The sequence below is a fragment of the Ambystoma mexicanum genome, chromosome 12 (genome assembly GCF_040938575.1).
Source record: "Ambystoma mexicanum isolate Mex_15411 chromosome 12, UKY_AmexF1_1, whole genome shotgun sequence".
NCBI classification, from domain to species: domain Eukaryota; kingdom Metazoa; phylum Chordata; class Amphibia; order Caudata; family Ambystomatidae; genus Ambystoma; species Ambystoma mexicanum.
The window spans coordinates 649,129,562-649,142,444 of record NC_090936.1 but is presented as its reverse complement, the minus strand read 5'-3'; the positions used below and the strand labels follow the sequence as shown (position 1 = coordinate 649,142,444).

The 12,883-nt window shown below is 47.8% G+C and overlaps 1 protein-coding gene across 1 annotated transcript in view; it reads right to left on the bottom strand.

Annotated features, from left to right (window-relative positions):
• Positions 1–12,883, bottom strand: part of RINT1 (RAD50 interactor 1) — a 1,254,187-nt gene that overhangs the window by 913,120 nt on the left and 328,184 nt on the right. The window lies entirely within an intron of this gene.

The following is a 12,883-nucleotide window of genomic DNA, read 5'->3' as shown; positions in this document are numbered from 1 at the left end:
GGCCCCATCCCATTTCTCTCCAGGACTCGGAGAAGCCACTCCCAATTAACAGAGTTGAAGGCCGTAACCACATCCAGAGAGACCACCACCATTTCCTCTGCAGACCTCTGAACATTTTCTATGATGTACTGGAGTCTCCTGATATTTATGGTCATGTTTCTATGCCATACAAAGCTGCAATGATCGTGAGGAATCAGGGGGGCGATCTTCTGGATGAGTCTGTCTGACAACACCTTATACCAACACCTTACCGCTGAACTGCGGTAGGGAGGCCTGGCCTAGCACCTCCTCCATGTCTTGTGTATGTCCCTGCTTCCTACCCTTGTAAAGCTGTTCATATCATATATGGAACACTGCATTAATGTCTTCCTGTGTAGAGGCCAGGGGCCCCCCTCCTCCTTCCCCTGGGTAATTAAGCTCTGGGGTCGGTCTCGCTTGAGGAGCCAAGCCAAAAGCCGGCCTGCCTGGTCTCCCTCCCTGTGGATTCTCGTCAGTTGGTGCGCATAATCATGTTTGCCTAGCCGCTCTTGGGTCTGCTGCCTGTGCACCCTGCCCCAGAAGAGCTCCACCCTGCATGACGATCCCTTTGCCATTTCTCCCTCCTGTGTTTCTCCAAGTCTTTTAAAGAGGACAGTAATGCTGAGCGTACCCCATGCGTGGCCGCTATGCATTTGCTCCTCATTACCACCTTAAACGCTTCCCATAGCACCCCAAAGTAACTGACGGAATTTTCGCTGGCTTTAAAGTAATCCTGTATGGCGTGCCTTAGCTCTTCTGCATATGCCCCATCTGTCAGAGCTTCAGCTCATAGACGACAGGTAGGGGGCGACATGCCCCCCCCCAAACCATGGTAGCCTTTAAGGGGGCATGATCCAAGATCATCCTTCCAATGTATCCCAATAAGGGTTATTCTTAACAACAATTCAGTATTGACTTCGAGACCGCAGATAAATTCATCCAGCGTTTTTCTGTCCGGTCCTATAGCCTACCATGGACTTGCTCAACTAAAGCTCAGGCCTCCCTGTTGTCCAAGGTTACTGAGAGTTTGGAAATCCCTAATGTTACTTCTAACCACTCGATCACAGGAAAGCTTAAGGGCCAAGGCCTTATGTGTCTTACTCTGGGTATTCCAAGGGACTTCCTACGCTAGTGTTCCCACACAGATTTATTAATTAATTTATATAGAGCAGATATGGGCCCGAGGTATTAGGGCGCTAAACAGGAACAAACAGACAATAACAACAAAGAAAAGAATAATATAGGTAAACATTCAGACCAATCAGAATAATACAGGAAGACGTAATACATAAATTAAGCACAATCCTTGGGTTGAAAGCAGGTGACATGTTTAGCACAAAAGAAAGAGGGTCAGGAATAAAATCACATGAAATGCGAATAAGAATAAAGAATTTAAATAACAGCGGCACGGGCCAGAAGACAAAAGTAACACTGATCGCTGAGACTATGTAAAAAACAAAAAACAAAAAAGAAAAGTTAAACAGATATAGTTCAAAATGAGAAAGAGAATGCAAAGCAGTAGGAAATGTTCAGGATGATGCATTCCATACTATGCTAAAATATTGCTCAGTATCAGATTACAAGTTTTGGAAGAGCCCATGGATTTTTAGTTATACAAATACGCAAAGAGAATGGCAGGTTAATACCCCCATACCCCACATGTATGCAGTCCCTATTGTTCAGCAAACACCACCTACCAAGATTAATCCTCCGGAGGGCTTTCAGGTGAGAGGTTCTAATAACTCCATGCCCTGTCCTTTGTTTTAGCTATACGAGAACTTTCTTCCTCAGGGCTTCCCTGAGTTAATTCCCTGCCGGCTTCTCTAGGTCAGTGATGAAAACATTTCCCACTTAGGGTCTTTTCCTCAATCTCCGCCATATGGGTTTTACGAATCTGGCACTTTTAGGAATACCAATTTTAACATCAGTATGACGGGCAGAGCAAAATGATACTTGTTGGGGCTCAGCGGCAACAACCGTCAATGTTGATATTTGAGCTTGCACTCGCTCTTCAACTGCCACAGGTAGAGATGGTGAAAGAACCTGGGGGTCAAGTCGCGCTTCAAGCATCAACTAACTGGTTTCCTTCTGTGGCTGTTTGACAGGCCTGGTCTAGCTTATTGGGCATTTGGTCAGTTTGGCAAAAACTATTTATCTTGTTTGGATGATACTGCGAAAAACACTTGTCCAGATATACTATCAATGATGTTCAATTTGTTACCTGTACTGTCCCATGCGCTTGCCTATCTCTCCCTCTTCTCCCTGATCTTGTGTCTCCTTACTCTCTACTCTCCTTTTTCTTGTCGCCCCTTCTCTCATCTCCTCCTTCCATCCCGCTGTCTCCTCTCCTCCTTCACACTTTGGTCTTCTCACTCCCTCTTTCTCCCTCTATCTCTACCCACACCAATCTGATTGGCCACTGGCAGTCAGTTTATCTGGCAACAAACTGACTACCAGTGACCAATCTGATTAGTGTGGGTAGAGATAGCAGTTCCTCCCCTCTGTTTACATGGAATGGTGAGGTGAATGCCACCCACCATTTCTCAGTTGTGGAGGCGCACTATTCTTGCTGCACATAAAGGCATACCTGCAATAGGGGCAGTTGGTGCATGAAACACATCCGGCATCAATTGCGATCAAGCAAACCTGCTGCCAATAAGGCAAGCCTGTCTTGGCCTAAAATGTCTGCTGCTCTAACATTTTCTGATTAGTCAAATATCTTCTGTCATGCACAGACAGTAATAGAAGTAATAGAACTTAAGACGTTTAAATGCAACTGTTGTAAGAAACTATTGCAGTCGCTTGCATTGTTGATATACTAATAAGAAGCAGAAATGTGAGTGCTTATTGTTAGATATAAACAAACACACCATATGTCTGTCAAGAGACAAACACTGGTGTGGTAAATATGGTGAAAATTGTGTTTATATTTCACATACATCATAAAAGTTAATGTTACCAGTTATTAAAAGGTCTGCAAACGTTGGGAATGGCAATGTTTACATACTCAGTCGAAAGGTAAACAAATCTAAGGTCTGCGTTTGTTTTGAAAGCCATCATTGAGGTACAAACACTTTCTTCAAATGAAGTATTTCCCTAATACAAAGTCCATTGCATTACAAATTAAAACTTAACTTGTGCTATGGGGCACAGTCACAGAGGGTGCAGTATGCAACCAACACAGCAAAAAGGTTGTTTTTTCACCGTGCCCCTGGACCCAATCTGTGAGTCTGTTTTCCAGCCCCTTGGTCAGCTAATCACCCTGTGAGCCAGAATGGAGTTGCAGACCCTGCATAGACCCATGGATACGGCTTAAGTATGGGTGCTAGTAGTAGCTGGCTGATCCACCAGGGTGACCAGCCAGTAGACACGGTGAAATGCCATGCCCATTGGATGCTTGAGATTTGTGACTGAGTCCGCAGGATAGTGGTGGCCCCTGAACCTGCCATGGTTACTGTGACCCATACTGAATCTTTGGCTTTACAAATGTTTGTTGGCTTTAGAAGTTCAGATTGGCATCACTCCAGAAAGTGATACTGCTGCTGAACTGAGATGAATGGATCTACGTTAAAAAAACGAATACAAAAAGTTTGAACTGCAAAATTGCGAAGTCCACTTGTTTGCATTTTGTAATCCGAGCTTTTCGGATTTCGGTTGTCACCCGCTGGGCATCCAACGTATTCGGGTGACACCCCTGTAACCCCCACAGCCCATAATACCAAACTAGGGGAGCGGGGGACACCCCGACAACCCTGCTCTGCTTTTTCGGTATCATAGGATTCAATCTTTTATACCAGGCCGAATGCGCACTAAGTGTGCATTCAACCTTTTTTTCCCCCTCTATTTTGGGGTAAACCCAGATGAATTCCTGGCAACTCTGGGCATGAAAAATGCATACTTTAATATTTCCATGTTCCTAAAGTACAGAAGAAACCTCAGGTTCAAGATAGGTGCCCAACACTACCAGTTTAAATTGCTTTTAGGATATCATAGGCTGCACATGTATTTACAAAGGTACTGTCCATGGGGGGAAGGGGGGATGCTAGAGAGCCAAGTCAAGATGGCTGCGAGCACTTGAGCTCCTGAGCAATCCTATAATATCCAGTCATTATCCTGCTTTGTCCGAACTGCCATCGCTTTAACATATAACGCACGCAATATGTGAATGTTTTGTGTAGGACTTGAAGTACTCGGGAGTGGAGTGCTCTGGGGACAGAGTGCATACACCACCAGCGCGGCATGGAGGGGGGGGGCCCTCATTGGAGAGCCTGGCCAGTGCATGCAGCCTGGACGGCAACCGGAGCAGGGAGCACTTTGGGGCTCCCTGTGCCACGCAAGACCAGATAAGAGCCGTTGGCTAGCTGCGTGACCCGGAGAGGAGACGCTCGTGCTGGGTTCTGGTGCGCGGCTACTGGTACCATCGGAGCTGGGGAGGTGCTATCCCAAATTCACGCAAGCACGGTCGAAGCTCTGCTACCACTCTTAAGACTGGGGCCACCAAAGGGCAGTCCTGGCACAATAACCTACAAATCGTGGGGGTACCTGAGGAGGCGGAACAGCGTGATATGGAGGCTATGGTGGGAAGGAAGTCCTGGGTAACAAGGAATTATCTGCAGTGTTCATTGTGGAGAGAGCCCACCGTATTCCAAGTGGAAGGAAACCAATACTGGGAGTGCATGCTCGAACCCTGATCGCCAGACTGCTGAATTATCGGGACAGGGACCTAGCTTTACGCAAAGCTAGGGAAAAGGCCCCTTTGACATATAATGGTGCACAGATCCGGCTTTTTCCCCCGACTTCTCTGACAAAGTGCAGACCTCCAGAAAAACGTTCATCAACGTCAAAAAACCTCAAGAGAGAGACATGAAGTACACTATGCTCTTTCCAGCTAAACTTAGGATGGAACATGATGGAACAGCGCTATTTTTCTACACCCTGGAGGAGGCGAATACATTTCTTGAAACCCTGCCTAGGGCACTGCACCGCAGAGGAAACAAAAGGGGGACACCCCCCGTAACATACATAAATGTGGCACTGACACTTGAAGGTGGATAATGCCTGGTATACACAAGCAGACGGGGCGCTATCTAGTCGTGAGGATTGCCCATATGAATGGTCCTGGCGAGCCCCCAAGTGTGAGCTTATGTTTTGGTGAGGGGGAGGGGAAAAACTGGCAGGTTGGGGTTGCTGGTAGGTGTGGGGCTTTTATTAAGGGGATTCAAAATAAGGATATCCGGTGAAATCGAGAGTTGCTCTACCTCAATAAACAAGGGATTATCACAGCATCACAAACTATGCAAGAGGGAGACTACAGATAATATGGGTACGAAAAGAGTATGGCATGGAATATGAGCGGTCCAACTGCTGATTAGAACTTCTCACTTAATACTGCAGTTCTTATTTAATTTGTGTGCAGTGAATGTAGAGATACACATGAATATTAAGGTACAGGATATTCAACATAAAAACATACATGGTGTAGTACATGAGTAGCAAATTTCAAATGAAAAATATTTGAAGTATCACATTTTTGCAATTACATTCTCTAAATCTCCTGGTGGAGGAGACTTGAGAAATCAGTGTTGTAATAGTCTGGTGAAACAGTTGAACAACAACATGAAAACAGGTCAATACAACAGTGTTTCGGCCATTTGAGGTAAACTTGAGAAGCAGTGGTTTAGTAGGCCTTCATCAGGACGGATACATTCTTGTGAGTGAAGTATCCTATGTCATCTGTCGGAGTAAATAGACAGAAGAATGTATTAGGAGTGAGTATAAGATCAAAAGTCAAGCAGTTGGAATGCAAAATATATACATAAAACACAGTTTCCAGAGGAGAACCATGGGGATTGCGGTGCTTACCGTAATCAGAAAAGCACATTGGCGTAAGTCATCTTAGTGTCTGCGCACACTGATGTGGGCAGGTACGTGGTACTTATGCTAGGAGGGCAAGCCTAAAGATAATGACCATGAATCAATTTGTGGCACTGTATACACCATCTAATTAGTGTGTTAGTCGTAAACGGGAATTCTCTTACCAGTCTAGAGCCTGTGTTTGGGACAAACTCTCGCAGCAGGCAGCGCATTTGTGCGTCTGGGTCCGGGAGAGAATCGTGGATATCGATTTGCCACTGTGGATCTAATTCAGAGAGAAAGGCCCACAGACCATTTACAGTCTGTGTGGTGCACTACAAATTACTTTATAAAGTAAGTTCTCCAGTGGAGGACATCTGTGAGCGTAGTGCGAAAATAAGCCAATGGATGTGCCCAAAGTCAGGTAGTGAATACATGCACTGTGGTGATCGAAGTGATGTCTAATCACTCAATCGTGCATTTATTTATATTGGCAAGTGGAGCATAGCGTCATTGTGATGAATGCAACCCGATCGGGTGAGGTGCCGAGTGCGAGCGGAAAACGCGTGGTGGTCCGCACAATTATATCAACGATGAGTGTGCGTAGTTCAACCGTGATGACTGCACTCGAGCGTGTGAAATGCCCAGTGTGAGCAGAGAATGTGTGGTAATCGTCAGGGACGGTGCCCAGTTGTATCAAGAACGAGTGTGCTTACCTTCTGCGATACGTTATACGTGAGGAAAGCTGCTTCTCAGTGTGCGAGCGATCAGACTCTCGTCTCCCGAACGGCTGGCTGTGAGTGCCGTTGTCATGGAGACTGTGTTGTTTATAGTGGCTGCTGCCATTTTGGAAACCTCCGAGTATAGGAGATTTCCAAAATGTTTTTATGTTGAATATCCTGTGCCTTAATATTCATGTGTATCTTTACACTCACTCCACACAAATAAATTAAATAAGAACTGCAGTATTTTTTCAAAGACTTTTTTCTATTCAGATGCTTTTTGAAACTCAGAAGTGAGAAGTTCTAATCAGCAGTTGGACCCCTATAACCTTGCTCAATTGTGTTGTTATATAGGTTTACTGACCTGGGCAGAGCAAGGCATCAACCAGGCGCCCTGTATAATACATGGAATGTGAGAGGCCTGAACTGTCCATCCAAATGCTGCAAGGTTCTATTGTACATTCAGAGACATCATGTAGATGTAGCGTTTCTTCAAGAGATGCATCTAATCCCAGGTGGGGACTCGAAATTTGAGCGAAACTAGGGATGTGACCGTTACTTCTCATTTTACTCAACATACTCTAGAGGGGTGTGTATCCTTTGACACAGCTCAGTCGGGTTCCACCTGAACACCATGACTAAAGATCCAGAGGGAAGAGGGCTACTAGTGCAGAGAACCATACACGGCTGGTTGTATACATTGGTTAACTATTATGGCTCTAATCTGGATTCAGTAGAGACAATAGTGTGGATTAGCCGCCAATTAGAAGGGTTGCCTTCTGGGGAAATTCTATGGGCTGGAGATTTTATGCGGTCATGGAGCCCGACCGGGAATCGAACCAACAATCTGATATAATCGAATCTAAGGCAGCTATGGAGAACCTTTTATCCCGTCCTGATTTCCAGATCTAATATATCCACTGCCCGTCTGATGTTGTCTTGGGTGTGTCTCCCTTTTATGAATCCAGCTTGGTCAGTGTGAATTATTTTGGGCAGAACCCCTGCGAGCCTAGTTGCAAGGATTTTAGCATAAAGCTTGGCATCAGTATTAAGTAGGGAAATCGGCCGATAACTGATGCAGTCTGTGGGGCCTTTACCCGGTTTGAGTATTAGGATTGTGGTGGAGTCTCCCATATTGGGTATGACTGTGCCCCCGTTTCTTATGTGATTGAATAGATTTGTTAAGGGGCCCAGCAGATGGTTACGGAACATTTTACAGAATCTGCTTCCGAGTCCATCCGGCCCCGGTGATTTCTTAGGGGGCAGTGCTGTTATGGCATCACTAATTTCTTGTGCCGATATGGGGGCTTGCAGGGCGTTGTTATCTTCCTTTATAATCTGGGGAAGGGAGATCCTTGACATATAATCTCTTTGTGCCTGATGGTTTAGATGTTCACATTCTAAAGTCCCTGATGGAATCTTTCCATTATCTCGGGTTTTCCCTTCTCCGTAGCACATAACTCCCCCTTTTTGTCTCTTAGTTGAACTATGTAGTTACAGGATTTTTGTTTGCGGAGTTTGGCCGCTAAGAACTTGTTCGCTTTGCTACCCTGGACATAGTATGTCTGTTTAGTGTTGAGTAATACTTGTGCTGTGCGTTCTGCTACGTGTGATTCCAACTGGGCTGTTTCTTTCCGGACCAGTCTGAGTGTTTTTTGAGATTGCCTAGTTTTGTGTTGTGTTTCTGCTTCATTGAATGCTGTTTCCAGTTTCTTTTTAATGATATATGCGGTTGCTTTTGGCATGAATTCCAAAATAACCCCCCAGTTTGTTTCCCCGTCATCGTTTTCTTGGAAGTAGTTCTGAATCGTCTCCTCCATGTGCACCCTAAGGCCAGGTCCTTCAAAATCATCTTGTTCAGCCTCCAGGGCTTATGGCCCTTATGCACGCTTTGGGCCATCTCATTTGTAACAGGACTGGGGCATGATCCGACACAAATTGGACCCCTATTTCCACTTTACTAATGCACGGGATCAGGGTGGCCGAGACCAGCACCATGTCAATTGTCAAGTACCCCTTGTGAACAGCTGATTAATGGGTGAACTCTTTCTGTTGTCTGTGGAAAAACCTCCATGTCTCAATCACTCCCAGGTCTCTGAAGAGTTTGCCTAACGCCTGTCTGTTTCTCGCATCTGCGGCTGTGGGTGGAAGAGTTTTATCCAAGGTGGGATCCGTGACACAGTTAAAGTTGGCACCAATTACTATCTGGCCTTCACACCAGCCCCCCAGAGTTTTTAGTATGTACCTCAGGAATAAGTCCTGTCGCTCATTCGGGGCATAAATTTCAATTAGCGTGTATAGTTTCTCCTGTAGTATCCACTTCAGTATTAGATATCTCCCTTCCGGGTCCCTGTGTATCGCCCGTTTTTTAAATATCAATTTGGCCCTGATTAGTATGGCTACCCCTTTGGTCTTTCTCCCACCCGAGGCAAGGTATTGTCAGGGGAACACTCTATGGTTCAGTCTTCCTTCATCCTCAGGGAGGAGGTGTGTTTCCTGCAGGAAGGCGATTGAAGCTTGCAAATCTATAAGTCTCGTCAGGAAAGATCAGTGTTTGACTGGCGAATTTAGGCCTTGTACATTGAGTGAAACGAAGTTCAGTTCAGCCATCTAGTTTGTGTTCGTGATCCTTTGCCTTCCGGTATGCTTTCTCCAATCGTTTCTCCCTTTCCTCCTTGCCTTTACTGGTCCATGCCGTTCCCCAAACTTGATTCACTTTGTAACTCCCCCCCCCCCCTCTGATTGCTTCCCCCCTAGTACCTTTCAGATCAAAGTTCCACAAAACTTTCTCTGCGCCCCTTTTGGGGCGATGGGCATCACCTCTCCTCCAACTTGTACTCTGCCTAGACCTGTGTCTCTCCTGCATTGGTTCCAAAATGGCTCGTCCCTTCCCTCCGTCCGAGGTTAGTGCCTTCTTCTAACATGATTCACATATTTGTTCTTTCCTCCATCCGAGAGCCGAGTTCAGCGCTTCTTAATTATTTATGACTTGGTTCCTCCAGGTGACCGTGGCCATTTCAGTTGGAGGCTTCTCACTCTTCCCTCCGCACCATGCTTCTTGGTGGGGGTAGATGACCATTCCCACTGCCTGGAGCTTCCGCTTCTGAGGCTGCGAGTAAGATTTGAGTCCAGGTGCAATTCCTCTTCCTCCAGGCGTAGGAGGGTCATTCCTTCCTCGCAAGTTGTGATGCGCTGTTGTTTGCCCTCCCAGGTGAACTGCAAGCCAAAGGGGTATGCCCATCTGTAGGTAATCCCCTTGGTTCTTAGTGCCTTTGTGACCGGTGCCATTAGTCTTCTTTTGTGTAGGGTAGATAAAGCCAGATCCTGGAACAGAAGGACCTGGGCCCCATTGATAGTGACCGGTTGTAGGTTTCTTGCTGCACAGAGGATTTCCTCCTTCAACGTGTAGGAAGTAATTGCCAGTAGGACGTCCCTAGGTCTGGCCCCCGGATCTGTTTTTTGAGGGCCAACTCTGTGCACTCTGTCTATAAGTATGTCCTCCGTTTGGGATCCAAGTAGCAGGCTGCTGAAGCATGTTTGCATTGTCTCTTTCAGATCTTTGTCGCCAATTGACTCAGCCAAGCCCTTGACTCTTATGTTGGATCTTCGGGATCTGTTTTCCAGATCCTCTGCTTGAAGTTCCAGGTTATGCGTTGCTTTAGCAATTTGTTCCAGGAGTAGGCTGGTCTGTTTTGAGTCTTCAGAGATTTCTGAAAGCCCTTCTTCTGCAGTGTCTACTCTCTCTCCTAGGTCTGTAATGTACTTTTTTACTTCCTGTAGGGAAGAGCAAAGTTCCTCCCTTATTTTCCCCACTTGGTCCTGGAGGGACTCCATCATACAGTTCTCCATTCCCTGTAGACATTCTTTGAGTTCCGCTTTATTCAGTGCCATCTTTGTGGGTGCTTCCGCAGTCTTCTGGGGTGTCGTGCTCCTCTGTTATTGTCACGCCCTGGGGTTCCTTTGTCCGATACGGTCTCCAACAGTGTTCCAACTGTGTGTTTTTAGCTCTAGATGGGACGTCTTTGGACTTGGTTCTTGGCATCTGTGTCTGTCCCAAGGGGGGGGGGGGGGGGGCCTTGGCAGCGCAGGCTTTGTTGAGTTGGAGGGTTCTGCTGATTTGATTACCGCGGTCCAAGTGTTGTGGGGGCGCGGTGTAGTGGGTACCCCGTTCCGGTGGAGTCAGTGTGGTTCCGGTTCTTGTTAATTGCTCCACGTATGTGTGCAGGGTTTTTCGTAACCTCTCAGAAGTCTTGGATGTCTAGTCCCTGGGAGGGCACCCTGAGTTCGCTACTATGGTTATGTAGTTCCCGCTGGGCTCGCGCTACCCTGTTGTCAGCATTGAGTGGTGCGGGTTTGTCTTTCGGGGGAATCACCTTTTGTAGGACGGGCTCCTCTTCTGTGTGCCCTTGTGAGAGTTCCGTTGCGGTGGGGTGACAGAGCTGGGTATGGAGATTCTCCAATTACTACCTACAGTCCTCCTGCTTCCCCTGCATTAGGGTTGGCCAGCCGGTCCAGGTGTTTTTAAAGTTCCTGCAGGCCTGCTGTTAATGCTAGACTGTTTGGTCTTCTGTGCCCTCGGGTTCGTTCTTTGCGTCTGCCGTGTGGAGGTCACCAAGTGTTATGGGCGTCTGGCAGGAATCAGGAGTAGCTCTTATAGGTTGGTACACTGTGCAGGTTGGGGCATCAATTTAGTTTTCCCCCGATGGGGTAGTGTTTATTCAGTTATGGTGGGCAGGCTGGGAGGAGTGTCAGCGGGGGTTAAATTTGTTTTTGAGTACCCCCTATCGTGTTTGTGCTGTGGAAAATTTCAGCTGTGAGGCCGCCTTAGAGCCTCGGAGCACTTCCAGGGGGACCCACAATAGCCTGCTTCTACGCCGCGCCACCCCCTCTTTCCCGCTTACTGTTCAGGGAAGCCTGTCTGGCTTTGCCCCTTTTCGGCTCCGCTGTGGCTTGTGCCACGCTTCTGTTCGGCCCGGTCTGCGCACTTCCTTTATCTTGCGTTCTGCCGCGAAGTTGGGGATATGATGTCCCTTGGGGGCTGTTGGGTAGCATGCAGTGCACTCAGCCCTGCTCGATCGCCCTACTCTGTGGACAAGAGCTGGGCCTCATCCGCCGCTGGGTACCTCCCGGTTGCTTTGTCGGGTCCTGCACCTTCCCGCTCTTTACTACACCGGCCCTATCTACCGTTGCAGCCGCCTGATGCGCGGTAACGTTATATTGCTCCTGGTATGCGCTTCCACTGCAGTTCTATTCTGGTGCTTAGTCCTTCCTCTGGGTCTCTCTCTCTCGTAGCCCCCAGCGCGGGTTCAATCTGCCCCAGCCGCATCGTGTTGTTGTGCTGCAGGGGTCTTCTTTGCCTGGATGTATGCACCTCTTCTTTGTGGGTTATCTACCGTCCCTTCACGCCCCGCTGGGTGAATGGGGGCAGTAAATCAGCAACGTTTTGATCTGGTGCTCCCAATGACACGCTCTCTCTCCGTTGTCGCTTCAAAGTTTCTCAGATTATGTTGCCGCTCCTGGTAATACAGTTCGGAACAGTCTTCAAGGGCCGCACACGACAGTGGTGCAGTACTCCACCAACGTCTCAACGCACCTGTCCTCCACCGGGCCGGGCCATTGGTGATCCGCCGTTCACAATACATACCGCCCGTATCCAGACGTGGGAGTGCTGGGCTTCCTTCATGGTCCGCTGGCCACAGAGACTGCTTCGAGGCGATGTGCAAAGGGGGCCGTCACACTCCACACCTGGGAGCCCCAATGATTTCTGAACAGGCTTCCTCGTAACCCTCCCCCAATGGCGGGGATCTGCTGCGCCTTTCTGCCTCTCTGCATTCCGCAGTTTGCCCTAACCGGAGCCTCATCCGATTTCCATCGGAACTTGATCTGCTGTGGAGTTTCACTCCTTTTGGGTGATTCAGTTGTGGAAAGAAATGTTTTCAGTAGCTTTGGACAGCTTTCTGACTCCTTTAGGTTTTCCCGCTCGGACGGAGCCGAATTCAAGCATTCTTGGCACCGTTCCCCTTTCTCAGGCATCAAGCTGGAACAGCCGGCAGAGCACTCTGTAGTCAGACAGAGACCCAACCTACATAGAATATGGGGAGAAACCGATGGTGGTGTTACCTCCGAGAGGTTGACCGGACATTCCTTCAACTACGCCGACACCAAAAAGGTCAAGAAGCCTGAGGCACAAGCGCCGTGCAGCTGGAAGCGGAGAGAGAAACGCAAAAGGCGCTTGACCAGAGAGAGTGAGACCCACACCCCGGGAAGAACCAATGATGTGCCTCCTTCAG